This window comes from Vulpes vulpes, chromosome 10 (assembly GCF_048418805.1).
Source record: "Vulpes vulpes isolate BD-2025 chromosome 10, VulVul3, whole genome shotgun sequence".
In the NCBI taxonomy this organism is placed as follows: Eukaryota; Metazoa; Chordata; class Mammalia; order Carnivora; family Canidae; genus Vulpes; species Vulpes vulpes.
Window position 1 is genome coordinate 74,749,580 of NC_132789.1, and position 22,950 is coordinate 74,772,529.

Here is a 22,950-nt window from a genome sequence, read left to right on the forward strand (position 1 = left end):
GTGCTTTCTTTCTCCATTCTATTTTCTGTCTACTTTCTTTATGTCAGATGAGGCTGCACATTGGACTCTTTATTCAAAAATTCATGTCTTGACCAAGGTGCTATTTTATCCGTCCATACTTGCTTCCCCTCTGGATCGCCAAGGAATATGCCATCCCTGAGGTGCTGGGGAATGAGGCACTCTCCTCACGCCTAGCCTCCTGGGGACCAGCAAGAAGTCCCCAAGTCCCATCACAGTCCTGTGTACCCTGGGATATCCGGGCAAAAGTGTGAGTTTTACCCAGAATGGCTTCTCCATGATTCTCCTGTTAGGCCTCCAGGCTTCTGTCTGTCTGCTGTCTGTCTGTCTCTCTCTGGTGATGGGGTTCATTTTAGAACCAAGAGGAAGAAAGGTTTCAATCTGTTTCTTTTCCTTTTGTCTAACATTTACCGAATAGCTCAATTGCAAGTGCTCACTCAATGAGTCGTTTTCCTCTAGTACTTGCATTATGCTCTCTTTACAATGGAAATTTCTATTTCACGTTCCTAAGCAGCCATTTCTACATCACCCATGTGGCCTCAAAGAGTTGGGACTTACACATAAGCCCAAGCTTTTAGAATATAGAGAAAGAAAAGGACTAAAGAAAGACACAGATGAGCTGAATGCATGGACAGTTTGGCTCCTGTTGAATTGCACAATTGTTAGAATCACCTCCCCACTGTCCAGGTCACTTTCACTTCAGTAACTCTGGGCTGAAATCTGGATTGTGACATAAAGAAACAACAACAACAACAAAAAACCAATTAGGCAAGCAATCCTTTCAAGTTACTTAAAACCTTGCCATATAGAAAAATCTGCTCCTGGTGCTTGAGGTTAGGTGTCTGACAACATTGTGAGCTCTGATAACTTTCTAAGTAGTTGTGTCATATTCTGTGATTTGCCTGTGCTCTCGCAAAATAAAGTGGAATGAAATTATTTGTAGAGATCTGTCACAGTGAATTCTTAAAGCTAAATTGTCCCTGGGCTGAAAGGATTTCCTGTGACTACAACCGATTTTCCTAAAATCCCTATTAATACTTTCACACCCAAATAGCAAAAACTTTTGATTGTTACGTGCTTAGTGGCAGCTGAAGGCTAGGCTTAGTTGCAGCGACCAACTAAATGTAATAGCAACAACATGTATTTATTGAGGGCTTGCTACGAGCCATGCACTGAGTCAAACTATTTTACATAGATTAGTTTATTTAATCCTCACGACCCTGAGCAATGGTACTATTTTTATGCCCATTTTATCGATGAGGAAACTAAGGGACACCTGGGTGGCTCAGTGATTGAGCGTCTGCCTTTGGCTCAGGGTGTGATCCCCAGGTCCCAGGATGGAGTCCCGCATCAGGCTCCCTGCAGGGAACCTGCTTCTCCCTCTGTCTGTGTCTCTGCCTTTCTCTCTCTCTGTCTTTCATGAATAAATAAATAAAATCTTAAAAAAAAAAAAAATGAGGAAACTAAAGCACAGAGAGAAAAACACAACCTGTCCAGCTTGTAAAAGGTAGTGTCAGGATCTGACTTCAGTAGGTCCAATTCCATGAGGCAACGATTAGGTTCATGCTCTACTCAGAGGCCCTATTTAATTAGCAGTTTCTACCTTTGCATTTTCTTCTTTATTTGCTATTTTCCACATTCAGTAAGCATCTTCCAAGATATAAGCTTTAAAGGAGTAAACGGTACCCTTGAAATGATGATTAGCGAGGAACAGTTTTGCTTCTGAGGACATCCAACTTATTCTGAAAGGAGGAGATGCTGGCTCAATATGGAAGAAAATGCCTCCAAGGAAGAAGCAGAAAAATGAGCCAAGGGGCCAGAACAGTTCACAGAGTAAAGCTTTTAGTTCCAGGCAAATTAATTCCACTTATATAGGAAAGAAAGCACCAATTTAAAAGAATCACCTTTCGACATAAATCCTTGTCCGTAATGACAGCAGTCTGGTTAGCATGGCTGGGCAAGGAGAGAAGCCAAGTAAAAGCATAGATGGGAGCCTGTCTGGATTCAAATCCTAGCCCCACCACTTCCTACCGTGTGATCCACGGCAACTTCCTCGTTGCCTCTGACTCTGTTTTCTCTTTCAAAGGAAGATAACAGAGCTTGCCTTATAGGGTTGTTAGCGGGTAGTCAGTGAGCTCATACGGTGTTGTAGAACAGTGCCAAGCACACAGAAAGCACAAGGACCTTTGTTTGCTTTATGTCGTCCTCATGAGGTACTCAACATTGTGTGCCCAAAACATTGACAGCGGTTTTATATCCAGACATTCTTGGGGGTTTCATACAGGACAAGGAGATAATTTGATTTATCTTGGATGGACCTTGCTAAATAAAGTGATTCTTAGACAGCCCAGATTTCTTTTTCTTTCCCTTTTTTTTTTAAGATTTTATTTATTTATTCATGAGAGACAGAGAGAGAGGCAGAGACACAGGCAGAGGGAGAAACAGGCTCCGTGAAGGGAGCCCGACGTGGGACTCGATCTCAGGTCTCCAGGATCACTCCCTAAGCCGAAGGCAGGTGCCAAACCGCTGAGCCACCCAGGGATCCCAGATATATTTTAATTTCAGAATTTGAGTGGTATTTTGCAAAGTCAGTCGACTAACTTGTTGCCGTGACTCAGTCTGAAGGTGGAATTTTGCTCCCAGCAAAAAGGAGCTTTAGCCTATGAACACTTGTCAAACAGAAACAGACAGACTGGCCATGCTCTTGAAAATCGGAAAATGGGAGTAGCAAAAAAATGAGAGATCATCCTTCCTGCAGTCCAAGGAATTAGAGAAACTGAGGTTTGGACTTCGATGTAGCAAATTTATTTGGAGGTGATATTGGTAGAAGTAAAGTATGGTTCATAGATGATGGTGTGGATGGATTCCCACACATTTAAATCCTGTCTCCTGCTTTCTTTGAAGAGTTGGAATGAGTGATCTGTGACAGCCTTTAAAGGCTTCCATGGAGGTGAGGGGGGCTTCCTTCCTTCAAGGCAGTTTGGTCCAGCCCTGCTAGTTCACCCATGAGAGAAGCCTGGTAAAATTCCAAAGGTGATTAATGTTGTATCTGTTATTTCACAGGGTGGAGTGTGTTTGGGGGGATGGAGGAAGAAACCTATAATTTCATAGCTACTAATAGAATATTTCTGCTAAACATCTTTTTATTTAAAAAATTGGTGAAAAGACCTCAAAATTCGAGGTGATACAAGGGCATTGACCTGTCCCCAGAATAGAATGCACCCACAGTTGTTAATAATATCTTGTTGGCGCAGGTTGGAAGGGTATAAAATATTTCCTGCAAAATATCAATTGCCGTTTTGGCCCATTGTTCTGGGAGGTCTAAATGAAGTTTTTAATTATCTGAAGTCTGAAGGCTTTCCCCCTACAAATGTAAAGTCAGGGGTTAAAGCCTAACCTAGACCATTTAGGAAAAAGTACTGCATTTTAAAATCACGCCACCACGGTCCTGTTTGGGAAGCATACAACCTGGGTCAGACTAAATGTTGAGTCGTCAACTATTTCAATGCCCATGTTCATCATGCCTAAGAAGTATAAGTGTTCTTCTTTTTTTTTCTTTTTCTTTTTCTTTTTTTTTAAGAAAGAAGGAAAGGAAAGGAAAGGAAAGGAGAGGAGAGGAAAGGAAAGGAAAGGAAAGGAAAGAAGGAAAGGAAAGGAGCGAAATTGTGTTCATGGATAGGAAGAGTCAATACATCAACTCCTTCCGACCGGATCTGTAGAGGCAGTACGGTTGCATTAGAGTTCCCAAAGGTCCGGAACGTTAGGCGCAGGCAGACAGAGGATGGAGACCTCTGGTGTCAGAGCGCCCCAAGGAGAACGAGGAAAAGACTGACTGGTAAACTCCTAGGCCAAAGCCTGGCTTGAGAGCCAGCCCCCTAGGGGCCGCACCAAGAGCAAGGCGTATCACCTTGAGCGACAGAGGCCCGAGACGAGGGAGGAGCCGGCCCCAGGCCCGACGACCGCCACACCCTCCGTAGGGTAGAACTTCTCTTTGACAGCCGGTCATTTCCCCCGAGGGGGTGCACCGTCCCTGGAAGTACTGCAATACCAGGTCGATGCGAGGAGTGGATGGAGCAAGCTCCTATTCCATCTCCCTGCTCCAAAAATCCATTTAATATATTGTCCTCGGATAGAGGACGTATCAGATATTAAACTGATAAGAACAGATACTACACTTGATCTTAGCCAAAAGGCCGAGAAGTGGTTCTTATTTTTTTAATAGGTTCTTTGAATTATATTCTAAATGACTGCCATGTAAATAAATTAGAACAACAATCATGCCATGCTTTTTTGTCATCCTGGGTCATTTTCATCAAATGCTTAGTAATTTCATTGCACGTGTGTAATTAGGTGAAGAAGCTCCACCCGAGCATCCATGGGTCAGCTATGTAGACTCTAGCTGCCAAAGGCGCTTCTCCTTCTGAACAGAGCGCTTTGCTCAGCCAGTGTAGACATGGCCTGATAAACAATGGAACTTCTCCCTTGAGCTGGAGTTTGGATTGATCTAATTCTTTAACTCAGAAATGTGCACAGGTTTGATGAGTGTTTAAATGACTGCATTTTAGTAAAACAGGAGCTTAAATTGACAGTAATGTGAGAAATAGCATAATTTATAATGAACTTGAAAGGCAGTAGCACTCACTGTTGCTCAAGCTAATCAAGGGACTATCAAATCAAGGTTTTAATATGAGCTTAAATATATGTGGCAGGAAGGTAGTTCTTGCGGGCTTCTGTCTGTCAGTTCCAAGCACTAAACCTGTCAGAGTGCAACATGGTCGTGTCACTTTTAACCAAGATGTCACATATATTGTGAGAAACAACCTGCTTTGTGTTTTCTCCTCTAGGATTTTGCTGGGAAAAGCAAATGTAAAAGGAATTTTTTTTTTTAACACTGCATTTTTATTTTGCAGATTCTCAGGCTGATGGAGTGAGTGACAGAGTGGGTTGCCAACTCGAGTGACTCCACTCAGCGTACACAGTGGCTACGGGGGATAGATTCAGACATGCCCAAAGAAGTCTGCCCAGGGGGAGACTCATACCTTTGAGGTTTAAATCAGGTGTGTGAAGAATGCTGGAAACATGACTTTCTGGAGTTTGGTCTGGGTTGGTTTGGTTTTTTTGTTTTTGTTTTTCAAGGAAAGTGGGAAGCTTGGTGGCTCTTGCCTGTTCTTCCAACTCTTTCAGAGCCATAAAATACTTCCAAAGTGTAATGTACTCTCTCTCCTAGGGTTTGGTCTACTCTATTCCACTGCTTGAAAGGGTCATCCTATATTTTTATCAAAACTTTAGGTGTTTAAAGACATGATGTGGTTTTTCATATGCAAAAAGAGTTTTGATTTTGGAGACATTTTTAAATTGGGGATTGAGGTTTACTGATCTGTCTCTTACCATGTGTCTATTTCCTTAGAAAAAATAAGTACAATTTGTCATACACAAGTTAGCTACCACATACCTGAAGAAATTATGTGCAGATTATCTTTAAAAGTAGGTGTTGACGTTATCTTTAAAAAGTTGTTAAATAGCTCCAAAATATTGAGCAAATGTAATGTTTCTTTTGAAAATACAACCCACGTTTCCTTGCAGGATGAAGTTATGCTTAATAGCCTCTGTTTAATTCATTCAGAAACTACACGATTCTTGTTGCTATATTTTGTTAAAAAGGAAGGAGAGGCTGTTTCTACAGGTGTTACAGAAAAATCAATACTGAGCCACGGATTATTGGATCCCATAGAACCATGGAGACTTGGCAGTGAAATTCTTCCAAAGGTGAGTAGAGGCATTGATTTTCTTTCTCATGCCTGAAGAAATATGACACGAGGAACGGAGGCTAAATTTAGATTGGAAGCAAATCTCATCTGAAGCTATGCCTTTAAAAAAGTTAGTGACAATTTAAAAACAAAATTAAATGAGCAAATTGGATGAGAATTTGAGTATACAAGATTTTTCTCATGTATTTTTTCTTAGGTTCACTTTTTTTTTTCTTCATTCCTTTGAATGCTTTTGAAAAAAATTTGACTGTTTGACCAACATTTTGTCTGTAATTAAGATCCAGTGATTTCCTTGTACAATATAAAATAGCCTCAGTCTTTTTTTTTAAGATTTTATTTATTCATGAGATACACAGAGAGAGAGAGAGAGAGAGAGAGAGAGGCAGAGACACAGGCAGAGAGAGAAGCAAGCTCCATGCAGGGAACCTGATGTGGGACTTGATCCCAGGACTCCAGGATCATACCCTGGGCCAAAGGCAGGGACTAAACCCCTGAGCCACCCAGGGATCCCCTAAAACAGCCTCAGTCTTAAACCCATAACCAGGAGTGCAGTAATCCTTCAGCTCCTAAGAAAAAGCATATTATTTACACAGTTTTACTTAAAAACACATGCTCATTACGAATCTTCTTTATTTGAACTGTGTATTTTTCCAGCCAATTTGTGCCATAATTTTTAGACACATGCTTGCTTACGTGTTTACTTATTTCACAGTTTCTCCTAGATTTCAAAAAGTTGAAAAGCTATACATAACGCACTGGTGGTTGTACTGCATTACTTAGCATTCCATCCATGCAGGCAGACGGTGTTCCTAGGTTTGGAAGTATAAATCCCAGGGGAAGTGAGCTGAAGAACATTTCATGCATCACTCATCCTATTATGAGCCCTGTGCTGTTCCATCTCTCTACAAGGTAAGAGATTTATTGCGAGCTGGCTTCCGCCAGTAGAAAATGACGTATGCTAATGGCTCATGCTTCTAAGTGTATGTTTTTGGAACTCATAATGGCCAGTATAGCAATTGTTTTATAAAGAATAATTGGAAAATTTAAGTTACTCATACATGCTCTATCATGTTCATCTGTCCCCAGGTAGCATTTGGTTGCTCTGTCCTGGGAACCACAGTGTATAGTATTGTCTTTTCCTCATGTGAAGTGGGATGGTAAATTGGTCATTTTTATAATGAATTTGAGTAGAGTAGATGATCAAAGGAAGATAATTCAGGTCTTAAAGTGGAAAATTGCCCAACTACCCCTGGCTATGTCTAGGGGTAGGTGTAATTTAACTTCTAATACTTGGGATCAAAAACTGATTATGAGAAAGTTAAAATGTAAACTGCTAGTGAGTACATGGGAATGTATAGAGTTATCTTAATAGTAAGCTTTTCTTTCTGCTCTTCAGTAGAACATTCTTGGTTCTTTTTTTTTTTTTTTCTTCCTTGTCCTGAACTTTCAGACTGGCAGAAACAACAACAAAAACTGTTTATAATTTACATTCTAACTTTGGATCACCTAGCTCAAACCCTGACTCTGACTACCCAGAGAGACAAGGCTTTGAAGGAAGAAGTAGCTATTAGAAGGCCGTTTCTGCTTTATTAATAAAATCACAGGGAAAATGCGACATTCTGGATGTCCCATCTGATGAGGTAAGATTTTATCATGTCTCATAAAATGAGATTACATTTGATCTTATTTAGCATTATCCCAGCCCCAAGAAAGTTTGCATTTGTCAATTTGACATGGAAATCTGTAATATAAAGCTTTATATACACTGCCTAAACTGTAACCAATTTGAGGCATTGAAAGCTAGGCTATTTAATAATGTATTTTATTTATGTACAAATTATATTATTGTTACTGTTTTTCTGTCCTCAGCTTGGAAAATTGTAACTCAGTATATCATACAACATTCTTAAATAAAAATAAATTATGTACATTGTAATTCTTAAGGGGGGCAAAGGCACACTATTTTCTAACCTTCCAGGAGGTTTAACTTTGGAAGTGTGAACTCTTAAATGTGAACAAACCAAAGACGATGGCGTACTTGGGAAGTATTCTAAAACTAAAATGGGAAATAAAGATTTCATGGTAAGTGCCAGCCTTGTGTTTACTATTGTAATACTTTCACATATGCCTGAGAAGGAAACAAGTACCAAAGACAATGGAGCAGTGATGAAGGAACTGGACGTATGGGAAGCTCAGGTACCTGTAGATACAATACGAGGAGACACAGGTCCCTAGGCCCCTTTATTTGGTACCTATCCTGTAATCCATCAAAGTGGCCAGGTACTCACTTTCCAGTTCAAAAATATTAGTGTTTTCACCATCACTGCTCTTTCCATTATACCCAAATCCTCTCCACTACGTAAAATATATCTTATCCATGTCTGAGCAACATGAATGTAGACATCTGTCTTTGGGTTAAGCACATTGGTATGACTTTTCCTAAAATGTCGCAAAGATGAATTTCCACAGATAATTTGTAGTTTGTGAAATATCATGAATTTTTCAGGGGAAAAGTGGCAATTAATGGAAGAGTAATTATCTTCAATGTGAAAATAGTCTGGGCTGCTGACTTTGGCAAGCACAATGTCTTTGACTCATTATCATTTTCTTTGCTTGCTTTGTTGTCATTCTTTGGATTCTTTCTGGATTCATCTCTCTTTTGTTCCCCTTCAACTCCTCTATTATATTCCAGTTGGTAGTTAAAGAACAGAAACAGAGCAGTAAGACTGCATGGCTACATTTTTCCAGTGCCACCAACTGGGAGTTAAGCTGGCTAACATTTTGAAAGCCCAGCCCATTTCATTCACAGCAGGGAAGGCAGGTAAAAGCATTTCTGTATTAAAGTACACACTTTGTTTCTTCAGGTTCTTCTGGTCTAAATTCTCATGTTTGCCAGTTGGAGGGAGAAATGGAAAGGAGGTTGGGGACCAAATACCTGGGGTATTTAATCAAATACCCAGCAACTCCTATTATAGGATGCAGAAATTTCACTTTTGAGGATTAACTAGAGTGGATTTTGTCAACCCAAATGGGTGTCCCCCTCTTCCCAGCATGTTATTGGGCTACTTCCTACCACTGCCTAAATACGATGCAGTGGGAGAACTCCAAATAGCTTTAATAGTAACTCCTGGGTTAGCAGAAACTAAATAGGCAGGGTGAGAATTCCCATAAAACATAAGTATATGTGAAGTTCCTCAAAGAGTACCTTTTACCTGTGATTGTTTACTTCTATTAGAACAAGAACTTGAGAATGGATTTTACTTTGTTCTGTTCATTTGATTACTATTTCCTAAGTGGTAAGTATACACCTTCTTAAATATTTTATGAAGCTCGCTTAATCAAGCAAATATCCCAACACACATCACTGTATTGATCCTTGACCTTCTGACCTGTCACTCTGCCACACTGGATGCCTTTTTCTCATGTTCTTGAAGATGAGAGTTTAGGGAACTGATAGAGTGAGGAGAGATGTCTGCCTTCTTTCTCCGCAGCAGCAGACCGTGGTGTCATCTCATTGGAGGGGACTTCCTTGCGAGTGGTGAAATTGGGATGAATAATATCACTTCGTGTTCATGCTGAATATATATACAAGCTTAAGAGCACTATGTAAGAGTAGTCTAGGAGGGATAAACGTAGTATATATTTAAGGCAGGAGGACCAAAGTTCCAAGATGTGTTAGATTATTATGATAATATCATAGCTTATTTTATGAATAAATCAACATGCTCCCCAGCTGGTGCCCACAGGCCATATATTGAAATAAACCCTACAGATCCTCTTTCATTGGAGTTAGAGCCTTTACACGCACCACCTTACCATGGACTAGAACCCTAGTTTGTTTTATGTTTTATGAGTGTCATAATATGGATATTTCTTATCAAACAAATCAGAAGTTAATAGAAGGTGCAGTGGGAAAACTAAATAACTTTGTCTTTGAGGTTTAAGCAAAAAAGGAAAAAGAAAAAAAGAAAGAAAAGAAATAAAAAGAAAAGAAAAGAAAAAGAATGATGAAAGGCCATGGATGCCTGCACCATGAGTGTACCTGGGGTATTTTCAAGAGTATGAAGTCCCTTCCAGTTTAGCAGTTAGACAGATTCTTTAGCCAATTTGGCTTCAGCTTGACAAAGATTTCCTACTAATAAATGTCTCTTAGGGTCCATGAGGAATCTCAGATACTAATTTATTTTGTAAAGAAGTGTTCAGGATCAATACCATCAAAATATTTCACAGTTATTGTGTGCATTCCTTGACTGAAGTGACGGTGCCAAGGATCTGGCCATATCCTGTCAGGCACCCGGCACAGCTAACCTCCACTGCACTTGAGTGCACTAAATGGCCTTCTGGATGTCCAGTTGTCTGAGGTCTCGCATTTGTTCACTTATTGCTTTCTGGTTTCGAGACTCTTGCCCAGGATAGTCATGGCTGGGAGCAAGGAGTAAATGGGTAGGGGATGATTTGTGTGTGTGTTTCTTTTCTAATTTGTTAAATGAAAAAGGCTGGAGAATAAAATGTCCTTCTTTTGTTGATCATTCAAATAAGTACGTGAGATGTACTAATGGTGGTGGTGAGGAGTGAGGGAAGGAGGCAGTTCCCTTTCAGCTGCTATGGTTCTCAGAGCCCCACTACACTATCTTAATAAGCTAAAAGGAATGATGTACCATTTCTATCTAATAAGACATAAAGATAGCAGTTCCTTTAAATGGATTCATTTTTAAACATGAAAGGCAGTGGTCCATGGTCTGGGTTAAATATGTGCACTCACCTATTTGCACACATATACTTCTTGTACACATTTTTCAACCAAGTAATAAGAATGGTGGAGGGGAAACCACAAGGACTCCCTCAGGGTCTAGGGGTGTGGGTGGGACCCTAAGCAGGTACCAAAGCAAGTGCATTTTTAATTCGAAGCTTTGGGTTTTAGCTTAGAAATTGGCTCACATTTTACATTATTTCATTATATATCGTGATTGTTTTATTAAAGAAAGAGTTTTAATTTGCTTACTGTTGAGAAAATCTGATATTTGAGATGTGTGTGCCATGTTTGCCCTTCCATGATTTTTTCAAAGAACACTTACTTAGCTTCTGCTATGTGCCAGGTACTAGTTCACCCCTCTCCCCCAACACTGATGAATATCCCAGAGGCTCCTATTCGAATCTGTAAAGTACAAAATAGAGGCCCACAGGGGTGTGAAACAGATGAATTGGCAATAGATATGTGAATTGTAAATTGCCATAGCTCCTTGATCCTGGGCACATTTTTCCACCCAGGGATTTTAGTTGGTCATTGTCAGAATTTAGCAGAAAGCCCCATCAAATCTGTAAATTTTTGTTGAACTTAAAGCAATCCCTTCACGCTTTAGACGCTTTCTAAAGCTTCTTTTCTACCTCCTACCTTCCAGAGGCACAGAAAGTTATTCATTTCCCATTTCTACTTTGCACTTGCTCCACACCTAAAGATTGACACACACCCCCACCCCCATCCGCCTTCCATTTTCACTCTTACACTCCTTGGTTCCCATCTTTTCTGAAGATAAACTGCTGCATGTTCTCCTTGTTTGTCTAATTCTTGTGTACTTGGTATGTGTTAAACCAGGAGCTTAAAAACTCAGTGGATGGTGGCTCTGTCTTCTCTGCTGCAGGGTCTGCGGTATTGATTGATGCGTGTGTGTGTCTGTGTCATCCTCTGAAAACATGGCAGCTTAAGTTAATGCATAAACATAGCAGTTAAACTGGAATCGGATCGACGGGTTTGAGTTCCTGCTGTACTGCTTACTAGCTGTTTAAACAGTTCTAACCCTGCTTCCTCAGCTATAAAATGAGGAAAGTAATCATACCCACCCCCCTTGGGTTGCTGTAAAGATTACAGGAAATAATGAGTATAAAGCACAGTGCTTGGCGTATGGTAGGAGGTCAATAAACGTCAGTAACCATCTTTAGTATCGCTCCTATTTATTGCATGTCTGTGCAGCTACTCACATACCCCATATATACAATTTTTCTATATGCATTAGTCAAAGAAGGATGGCTAATCTTAGACAACATCGTGAAAAGGCAATATCCGCCTTCCGCATTGCCAGCTTTTAATGTGCCAGAAGGTGCATTTTGTCCTCGCTGCCTCTCAATGCCCAGACCCTGCCTCTCTTGCCTTTCCTGGTAAAACCTCCTTTCAAGCAATGACCTGAAATTTATCCACATAAAGGTCTAGATGACGGAGAACATTGAGGTGTTGCCCTTGTCAAGGTCACTAACCTCTTATCAAAGATCAAATACTGAGCTGATGAGATTGCAGGCATCCAGCAGCAGCCGGAGAAGTTTATTTGACAGTGTGATCTCTCCCTTGCCTTCAGGAGATCTCCCCAGAGTGGGAGTGGTTAACTGGGCCAAGGAGGAAGGTTAGTCCTCCTGTGGAAGGTGCCTGCTGGGGCTCTCCTGGGGGTTGTCTGACATCCTCAAAGGCTGCCTCTCTAAGCCTGGGGTCACTTGGGAATGTCTGTCAGCTTTTCCTTTTTTTTTTTTTTTTCCAATTATGACTGAGTTTTGAACCTAGTTATGCCTTAGACCACAAGCTGAAGTCCTTTGAGCATTTTTTCCTAATGCTCTTCTTTATGTTCGGCTATACATCCACTTTTCTCTGTGCACACCCCATCCATACTTTCGTTGTCAGTTACCTATTGTATTTCTTTCACAAAAGGCCTGTATTCATGATTTCAAGTTGTTTGCACATCAAACTATTAGGCTGAGATGTTCTCCTAAAATACTCTCTGTGTATATGTAACACTTTCTATGCACATTTTTCAGAGTTTGAAGGGCTGGATTTAAGTTTAGAGTATGCCTTCAGCAGCAGTATATGCTTAGGAAACCATTTACTTCCTCAGCCTCAGTTTGTCAGTGAAGTGGGAATAAAAGGGTCTGCCAGAGGGTTGTAACAATCAAATCAAAGCGTTCTCTAAAGTCAAAAGTAGTATAGAAGCTTCTTGGTCTTCTTTTTTACCCATCATGCCTACCTCCTCAAGCAATTTTTTTTTAATAGAGGGCATGCAGAGACACATTATGTTTAGTAATTTGTGGAAGAAGAGATCAAATTATCTCTCTTTGACATTTTTCCTCATTACCTGACATCACTCTTCGGTGCCTTCTCCTACCCCTGTCTGCTGCCTCCTGTCAGGGCTTTGTCATTGAATCAGAGATAGCCCAAAGGAGAATGTTCTCCATGAAAATAGAGGAAGAGAAACAAATGTCCACTGGTAAACAAGGAGTCCACACCAATGGGCTAGATCCACAAATAGTTTCTCAAAGGGTCCGGATCATTCTGTAGACTTTCTGTATGTGGCATGGTCAGGCCATGCCACCAGGTCACTCAGGGGTTTGGAGTAAGGCCACAAGGCATTAACATTTTCAGAATCTTCTATGCAAAAGTGAGAAATAAAAAGAAGTATTTATTGAGTATGTACTATGGGCAAGATACTTTTCAATAATAATAACAGCTAACTGAGTTTTTGCTAGACACCAAATAGGCACTGGGCTGCAAGGCTACCCAATTATCTAATCCTTACAACAACTTTGCAGCAGTGGTATTATATCCATTTTATTGTAGGGAAACAGGGCTTTGAATCAAACCACTGTTTCCTGGGTTTCCCAAGGACCCTGCGATAGAGATAGCATTAGGCACATTTTGCATATGAGGCAGTTGGGTCACAGAGAAGTTAAGTAACTTGTCCCCATGGTTCTAGGTGGAATCCCACCCAGGTCAGCCTGACCCTGCACACTATGCTGCACTGCCATTCTGAGTGCTCTCATTCTCGAAGGGGACCTTTTTTCTTCCCTCTGAACTTACAATCTGTTGTGGATTGATACTTTGGTAAAAATATAATTAAAATAAATTACTGGAAAAATAAAATTAAAAAAGACATTCAAAACACAAACTCATCTATTATTAGATTCAACAAACCTGAAAATACCCAGGTTGAAAATAAAATTAAACGCCACGTCCCCTGTTTTTGTATTTTTTTTATCTCACTAAAGTTCAGCAGCATGTCTTAACAATATACCCTCGCAAATTGAATTTTATATGGGATATGTCTATTATTGGAAGGCCTATCATCTCATAACCTACAGAACCAAGAAATCTAGACTGCTATAAATTCATTTATTTGATAATGAAGATACCACTGTGGTTCGGGTGGGTACTCTGTCTCCAGGGCACAGGCTCATTGTTACATTGATTAATAATATTATCTCCCACTGCATCGAAGTAGGCTGAAGAAATTAAAAGAAGCATGATGACACAAAGCCAGCAAAGCAAAATGGTTAGTTCCCACAGTGGTTAGTGCTCTTCTGGGCAGAGCAAGTTAGCTGAGCAACTTCCCCTTTTCAGCATTCCTGAAAGCATATTTTAAAATAGAATGGCCATGAAAAACAGCAAATGTGTATTTCCCAAGGGAGAACAGGATCTGTAGCAGGTGCCTATCTCCATCTCCATCTGCAGAAGTGTCTGCAGGAAATAGATGAGAGAAAAAAGGCTTAATAAACAGAAAATGTCAGAGACGCTATTTTTGATTTTTATTTAGCAAAATCATGTCTCAGATTTCAAGACAAAACTGTTTTTTGCCTGATTCCTGGCCCAGCCCTCCAAACACATCACTACTGTTTGAAATGCTGCATCTACACAGCATACATGTTGGTTATGGTAGATCTCACTTGGACTTTGGCTTCAAGGAAGAGATGCCACCTTAGAGGACCTGTTGGCAGCAATCATTGTGTTACCAGTGTTACAGTTTGTTAATATAGAACTTTCTCTGCATTCGGTGAAGGTAAAAACGATGGCAGAAAATAGAGGATTCTCGTTTGCCCTTATAGAGGAGCCCTTTGCTGACCGTTACATTAGCGACCATAGTTTTCTGAAATTCAGATGGAGCTCCATTCTTGTTCTTAAGCAATGCCCTGCCCTGGTATCTAATCTATTATTTAAGCTTAATATCATCATTTAAATATTGATCATTTGTTTATGGAGCACCCATAAGTGCCAGATCCTGTGGGAGACTGCTAGATCTTGGAGAAACAACTGTGGCAATTTGGTTCTACCTCCAAAGAGTTTCTATTTCTAGCCTGGTTGGGGAGGCACAAGTACAGATTTAGAACATCATAGCACCGTAATAAACGGAGGGACCGATTGACCTATCAGTGTTGAAGAAGTGATGAACTCAAGCTATGGAGTCAGAAAAGGCTTCACAAGTAGGTGACATACAATATAGAGCTGGAAAAATAAGAGTTTAAGATTTAGTAACAGTGGGGCATCTGGCTGGCTCTGTCAGTAGAGCATGTGACTCTTGATATCAGGGTCATGAGTTCAGGCCCTGTGCTGGGCTGAGCATGGGGCCTACATAAAAAAATAAAAATAAATAAAAAATAAAAAACTCAGTAATGGTAAATATAGTATTTTTGCACAGTGTGGTTTTCCTCGAACTCTTCATTCATGACCTGTTTTCTGGGGACTCTTATTTGGTCTCCCAATGGAACTGCTGTCTTTATGGAATATTTTCATATTGTTTCTCTGCTTCTCCACATCACCTTTCTGTGATTGCCTATTTCTTGGGCAATATCTAAAAGATAGAGTGGTTAAAAGCAAAATTGTATTCATGCTCACAACATCTTCCAACTGTCTTTTCCACATTAACTGTTTCCTTCTAGTTTCAAAAACTCAGCATCTGTGATCATATTTGTTCCTTCTTCCCCATGAGAAAATTCATCAGTGGTTAATGAGCTCCCTACTATTAAATAGGACTTTAGCCTTGCCTCCAGGATCTATGAGACAAGGCATACCTAAGATAGCTTTTAATTTTTAAAAAAGTAAGCAATCTCTACTCAATTTTAGCTATGGGAATCTTGACAAAATGGAGGCTTTTGTTTTAGAAAATGAAAGTGAGTAAGTAATCTTAGGGAGATTAGATGTTTAAAAACAGCTTTTTCTTTTTCTTTCTTTTTCTTTCCTCCTTTCTTTTTTTCTTTTCTTTTTTTTTTTTTTAAGAATTCCAGGGAAAAAGAATGGTACTTATAAAAAAAAAAAAAACACTTTAAAGAATGAAGATTGTAACCATGCATTGCTAACTGGCAAACCAGACATCAGCAACAAGGAAAAAAGATAATGTGGAACAGCAGGAAGAAATTGCCCAATGAACCAAATAAGCTGCCTGACAATGTTTGGTTGGAAACTAGACCCTGGGTGGAGCCACACAGAATTTAGGGTCATTGGCAAGGAATCCCACCACTATAGTCCATGTCAACTAAAGGATGAAGGTAGCATATCCCTAGATAATAAGAAAGTGGCACAAGTGAATCCCTGTATCTTATTTTTGTACACATATACACTCTATTGCCATCCAGAATCATGTAGCTCTGATCTGAATAAAGACATCTGAGCATCCAAAGAAGTTGATAGTAAGTGCTCAATAAATGTCAGTTGCTATTCATTTAAGACAGACTGATGCCATTAAAACACTATTTTTACAATCAAAACCAAAATCTTGACACCACACTGTCACATACCAGCAGAGTTCTTCTAGGGATTGGAGACACTGCAAAAAATGAGCAACTTATTCCCAAACTTGTAGCATTCATGGCTCAGATAGAAACAAAGATAGTCACCTAGAGTTGAACATGTGACAACAGGGTAAGTAGAGGGCACAATAGGTGTAACTAAGAAGGAGAGATAGCACCAGGTCGCGGGATATGTCTGAGGAAGTTTCCTCAGGCAGTGAGGTTTCAGGTGGGAATTGGAGGATCCATCGAAGCTAGCCAACAGTGAATAGAGGCTGAGATTGGGCAGAGTTTGGAGTCCCAGGATAGAATGGAGGGGGAACAGATGTTGAGCGAATGTGAGAGATAGGGCTGGATGTCATAAAAGACCTGTTGGGGGATCCCTGGGTGGCTCAGCGGTTTAGCGCCTGCCTTTGGCCCAGGGCGCGATCCTGGAGTCCCCGGATCAAGTCCCACATCAGGCTCCTTGCATGGAGCCTGCTTCTCCCTCTGCCTGTGTCTCTGCCTCTCTCTCTTCCTATGTCTATCATGAATAAATAAATAAAACCTTTTTAAAAAAAAAGACCTGTTGGCTAAAACTCAAGATACAAGAATTGGGGTATAGCTCTGGGAGCTCACAGGAGTGGGAAGACCAATTAACAGGGGACAAAAGACGTGAGACCTGGTGCCACCTCAGACACTTGCAATGGGTCAGCTTACAGGTGTCTCTTGATCTGCTACACTTTCCTTTCTTTCATGCAATATGGTGGAAAATACCTTGCCTAGCTCATAGGGTGCCTGTGTGGATTGTATTAGGAAAGTTCTTTGTTAGCAATAATCCGTATATGAAGATAAGTTTTGTTTATTAGTACTTTCCATGGCTAGGGAAACCACTGGAGGAAAGTATCTCAAAATATAAATCCATTTTGGAAGATTGAGATCCAAGATTGGGAACTCAAATGAGCCAGGCAGGTCACATTAAAATTTGAAGGGGCCTCAAGCAGAGCAATGCCAGAGAATAGTGGGGACTCTGGCAAGCTGGAGAAGGCATGCCCTGTCTGAAAATCAAAATAATGTGTTGTTATGTAAGAATATAGATCTTGCCATGCTAGGTCTTCTAATTTTAACTTCTAAATTGGTAAAGACCTTCTAACTTTAAAGCTAGAAGTTCAAATGTTTATGTGAACCTAATTGGTGACTAGTTCAGATATTCAACAATGATACTTTGTGGGTCAGTGTGAAACAGTGTCGCCTTCCATACATACACCCCAAAGAGCTGTGAATTCTGACCTGTGGACTGTGATATCACGTTCAGAGGAAAAATGGAGAGAAATACATCCCTAATCACTTGAAATCAGTATCAAGGTCATATAAGTGAGCCACATTCTTTGGTGCACAAAGACAGGATACTGGGGTAAAACACTTCATGATGTACATGGCAGTCTTTATGTTCCTTGTCACTGAACTACTACGACATTTTACTCGCTCTTTCATCTTTTTTTCCCTTCTGTAAAACCCATTATAGCCCTTTGAGTCCTGCCTGCTGACTTCTGTATTGAATATGTCACTCCCTTGCTCAAGAACTTCAAGTGGTAGCTCCCATCACATACACCCAATGAAAAATTTGATCTTAGCCTACTTTCTCTTGCTTTGTCTTCCTCTTCACTCATCCCACCTAATTCTTTCTTTCTTTGTTCTACTCGTCATTCTTTACATCTTACTAAAAGCCAGCTCTGCACCTTTTCCCATGTGCTTTGAGCCTTCTGAACCCACTTTATTGGCTGTCCATTCTTAGAATTCTTTAAAACCACAGATACACAATTGCAGAGCTTATAGGCTTTCTTCATGGACTTACAGAAATTTTCTTAATCTGATCAAGAAATGTGGGCCTTCTTAATAACTTATTATTATGGCTCTATCTTATTAAACTATATTACATTTCAAGCCAACTGAAAGATGTAAATACCTGATTAAGAATGCAAAGACACACACTTTAATGACTAGGTTTAATCCAAACTGTAATGACTACGTTTCTTAAAATACACTTCTTATTTTATCTTAGCATTTCATCACAATATTAAAATATCATCCTAAAAATATTATTAGCACAATAACGTATGTGTTTAGTGGATGTGGTATCATAAAACCTCAGCTTTTATCTTTGGCTTTTGTATTACCAATAAAGGAGGAGTCTGAGTATTGAATTCCTTTTAGAAACATGAAGAAAACGTTCTTAAAAAAATTATATGCTTTAAAAGCGGTCATTTGTATTTGTTTTTATATTTATTTTCACCATATCTTGGATTTCCTAATACTTATGGTTTCAGACTTCAATTTACTTTATATCCAGGATATAAGGATAAGGAAAATGAGTAATTTCTTCTTGCTTATTGCTCTACTGAGTTCTACCCTTTGGAAATGGAATAAATGACTCTTAGACTTGTTCTCTGTGATTGTAGAAGGAAGTGTTAAAGGAAGTAATATAAGAAGGATTACCTTCCTGGAAACCGTGGTCACCCTTATTTGAGAGCCTCTCATTTTAATCTTCGTGGTATGTTCACTTTTATTCCACTTTGCTATTGATGGCCTATGAAAGTATTTTAATTGGAAGATACTAGATTCTCATTTCTTTCTGGGATTTATACTTTGAAACGGGTGAAATTTAGTTGTCAGATGTGTGCAAATTATTCAGAGGTGTCTGAGGCAAAATCAGTGTGATGGTTTCCCTTCAGATATTCAATTAGAAAAATATTAATACCCAACTCCTGTGATTATGTTACAGGATCACGAGTGCACAGGAACAGTTAAGAATGCCCCAGTAATCAGTGAGGAATACAAATTTCAAATGAATGACTGCTTGCAAAGAATTTGGGTTTTGACAAAAGTTTAAAACAGAACTTGACAGCTGCATGGGGCTGTGTTTAGACTTCTCCTACTGTAGGGTAGCAGATGCTCAGATATGACAACAAAGACTGAAAAGGTTTATAGTGAAAACTCACAGAGAGCAACACTTGTCTTCTGCAGCAATGAATACTTTAGGCTTTTTTCTGTGAATTCCAAATGGTTTCTTTCATGAAAACCATAAATATAGGTGGTGACAATGCCCTGTATTACTCACTCTCTCATTCTTCTTCTCTATTAACAAGATGTATGTAGTTGTGGATGCATGTTGGTAATGTAGTGGATAATACATGGTCGCTTCTGTTTTTACCAAAATCACTTTTATTTTTATTCTTCTAGAGTTTTCAGTATGGTCCAAAGAAAAATTTTGGAGCTGGATTTAATTTTTGATATCACTGCCATGACAGAGTGTTTCAAACAAATTTAGGAAAACTTCCACTTGTATCATTCTTACTGCAAAAAAAAAACAAAGCAGGTCAATACTTGATTTGTAAATTTTCAAATAGGACGGAAAGAAAATATGATTAGGTCTAAATATCTGAAAAGTACTTTATTTTCTTATACATTGACAACAGGATAAGTATACAATATATTTAAGACATGAAGGTGTGAGTCATTTAAAATATGAACATAAATAAATAAATAAATAAATAAATAAATAAATCTATTTTATTATTGAAAAACTATTTTGATAGAAGTAGACATTAAGCTATTTATTTTAAGTACATTTCATGATACATTATATTCTTAATATATGTCAGATAGATAGACTGAAAATATAAACATGCATGTCCACATAAGATTTTATATTATAATTGACAGGAATATGTTAGTCTTCAGGCTATCTTGTTAACAGTCCTAATTTGTCCCATAAATATAGCTTTATAAAATGGCTTAAAAATCTACTTTCTTTATTATCTACATGTTTAGCTAATTTGTAAAGGTAGCCTTTGAGTTTAACATGATAGACATGTTGAAATTAAAATAGTGGTGTGTGGTGAGTTTCTTCCCCTACCTGAATATTTATCATTAATTTTCAGTGATTAATATAAAATATGTATCAAAAATATCAATTTTATATGTACTGACTACTGCCTATCTCCCAGGCACTGTGCCACGTTCTAGAGTTATAGAGATAAGTGAAATAACTTCTCTGTTCTAAAGGACTATACTGTGGTATCAGTGACAGGAAGATGGATAAATTGCCACACAAAAAATTAGAGAAGATTTTGTTAGTTTCAATAGCTCTGTGGGGTAACTGGAAAAGGTTTTACCTAAAAAGATGATATTCAGTCTGATTATTAACGGATGCAGAATGAAAATGTAGGGGAAATCTTTCTAGGCAGAGAACCTAGCACCTGCAAAGTTGGCCCACAATTACCATGGAAAATCAGTATGGTGAGGTTTTGGGTAGATGTACATATGAAGGAGGGGAGGTAAACAATGAATTAAAAAGATGTGATGAGGCCAGATGGTGATAAGCTTTTTTTTTTTTTTTAAGATTTTATTTATTCGTGAGAGACAGAGAGAGAGAGAGAGAGGCAGACACAGGCAGAGGGAGAAGCAGGCTCCATGCCAGGAGCCTGACGTGGGACTCGATCCCAGGTCTCCAGGATCAGGCCCTGGGCTGAAGGTGGTGCTAAACCACAGAGCCACCCAGGCTGCCTGATGATGAGCTTTGAATGCAAAGGGAATCTGAATTTTAATCTTGTAGAAAGCGACCAACCAAGGTATATGATTACACTTTTTTTTAAATGGGCTTATGATTTGAAATGCCCTGTTTTTATGATTATTTTTTAAAGATGGCTTACTCTGTCAATCATGGAAAAAGGCTAGACTCAATAAATATTTCTGAGTTAGTATCAGTAAATGTTAGTGACCAACGAATGTGATGAGGCACAGAGAGGGAAGAGTCAGGGATAGCAGCAAATTGCTCTGGGTCAGAAGACTGTAACTGATAATAATGCCATTCATATTAGTACTGAGAGTGGGATAATTTACTGGAGATGGGGTGGGAGATAAATATCAAGTTTGAAATACTTGAAAGAAATCCTAGTAGGGATCTCCAGAGGCCATGGAACTCAAAAGGAATTTTAAGGCCTTTCGAGTACCTTTACAGACAGGTGAATGTTGGCTAAATAAAAGGGGCAATATTTATGTAACAACAGAACACCTTTCTTTCTCCTCAACCTCTAATCTAAGAGAATGAGGAGAAAAGCATTGAAGAGTGCCATCGAGGGAAATTTAGCAAACTAGCTCACATTGAAAGAATGAATAGGATGGGCGAGTCTACCAAAGGAGAGAGTGAAGCAAGGGAACCTTAGGGAAGAATGACACTGTGGGAGCCAAGGCAAAAAAAAAAAAAAAGGATTTTAAGCAGAAGGGAGTCTTACTGGTGCCAGATTTCACTAAGCTGCCAAGCAGTATGAAGATTAAGCACCCAACCTTTGGTTGGAAATAAGGAAGTTTATGGTCATGTCAGAAAGACTGAATTAGTGGGAATGTAAGCCATATTACAATGGATGCAATGACGAATATGACTGGAGAAAAGTAAGAGTAATGGCAGACAGCCTACATTTTCTACACATTTGGTGTTGAAGGAAAGGAGAGGAATAGAAGGGAAGCTATAAGCAGTGGTAGGATAAAAGGACGACTTTTGAAAAAGTAAAAGAATGAAGCACATTTGTAGGAAATATGTTTATAATGAAAGAGAGAAGCAGAAGCCGAACCGATTACCTAATGCTAGAAGTTGTTAATCCATCTGAAGGAGAGACCTTAGAAAAAAAAATGTTTGCTTCTTTCCTGCTAGAGAGAAAGAAAGAAGCTAAGGATGATTATCAGCTGGTAAAATGAAGATATTTGCACCTCTTGGGATCTTTTATTCTTTAGGAAGTAGGAAGCAAGGTAGTCAGCTGAGGGTGGACAAGAGAGGAGTGGTGAAGATTTGTCAGAGCACTCATGAGGACTAGGGCAGGGAGATGCATTGAAGGAGTATCTGAAGGCATCCTTTTGTAATGGCATCAATCTTCCCAGTGGTCTAAGTTTTTTCAGCATCATTGAATAGCTTTGGAGTGAGAACAGAGAAAATCTATTAATTAATTACCCAGAGTTAGAAATTAATCCGGGGATATGACAGAAAGACAGTGGGGCAAAATATAAAAGCCTGAAAGTGATAATGCAGTGATGTAAGGTGGCAGACACTAAATAATTGAGGCTTATAACACTGCTTTTATTTTTTACTACAATCTTGGAAGTTTCAGCAGAGAAACTTAATGTATTCTAAGTCAGCTTTAAAAGAGGACAAATATTTAGACAGGAATCAGCTTCTTTTCTTTACTAGATTCATCATTGTGTAAGGTGGCACAAGTGGAAGAAACCTAGACTCATTGGCTTAATTTTCTTGAGTTTTTATAGTAAAATGAGTTCTTAGAAGGTTCATCCTTTGAATAGGATCTTAACCAGGAGACCATTATTACTTTGTCTCAACAGCTATCTTTGTAATTGCTTGAATTCTCACTTACATCCTAGTTAGTAGGAGAGAATAAAGATAGACCTTTGAGAAGGGATAATTATAAATTTATTTGTAAAGATTCTATTGTAGGCATACAGCTGATTAACTAGAGTTACTCTATTCTGTTGGTGTCTTAAGTCAGATCTTTAATTTACTGTCACAGAAATTTGAAGTCTGCCTTCAAGTATAAAAAGCTTTTTCATTAATATGTTCGCTGGGGTGTGACATAGTGAATGATAT

At 39.1% G+C, this 22,950-nt stretch overlaps 1 long non-coding RNA gene and 1 other non-coding gene across 12 annotated transcripts in view; one reads left to right on the forward strand and one right to left on the reverse strand.

The window, feature by feature from the left end:
* LOC112930647 (uncharacterized) overlaps positions 1–22,950 on the forward strand; it is a 229,539-nt gene that overhangs the window by 31,529 nt on the left and 175,060 nt on the right. For 5 of the 11 annotated variants that reach the window (XR_011994926.1, XR_011994918.1, XR_011994919.1 and 2 more), the window contains 4 exons: positions 4,929–5,075; positions 5,602–5,784; positions 6,583–6,695; positions 7,237–7,426. This is a non-coding gene — a long non-coding RNA (uncharacterized lncRNA). Of the gene's footprint in view, positions 1–4,928; positions 5,076–5,601; positions 5,785–6,498; positions 6,696–7,236; positions 7,427–7,764; positions 7,869–8,478; positions 8,608–22,950 lie in introns of all 11 variants that reach the window. The other 6 variants (XR_011994924.1, XR_011994928.1, XR_011994922.1 and 3 more) reach the window with 4 other exon arrangements.
* LOC112930742 (U2 spliceosomal RNA) lies at positions 4,033–4,223 on the reverse strand. Its single transcript, XR_003237203.2, has one exon. It is a non-coding gene; the product is annotated as a U2 spliceosomal RNA (small nuclear RNA).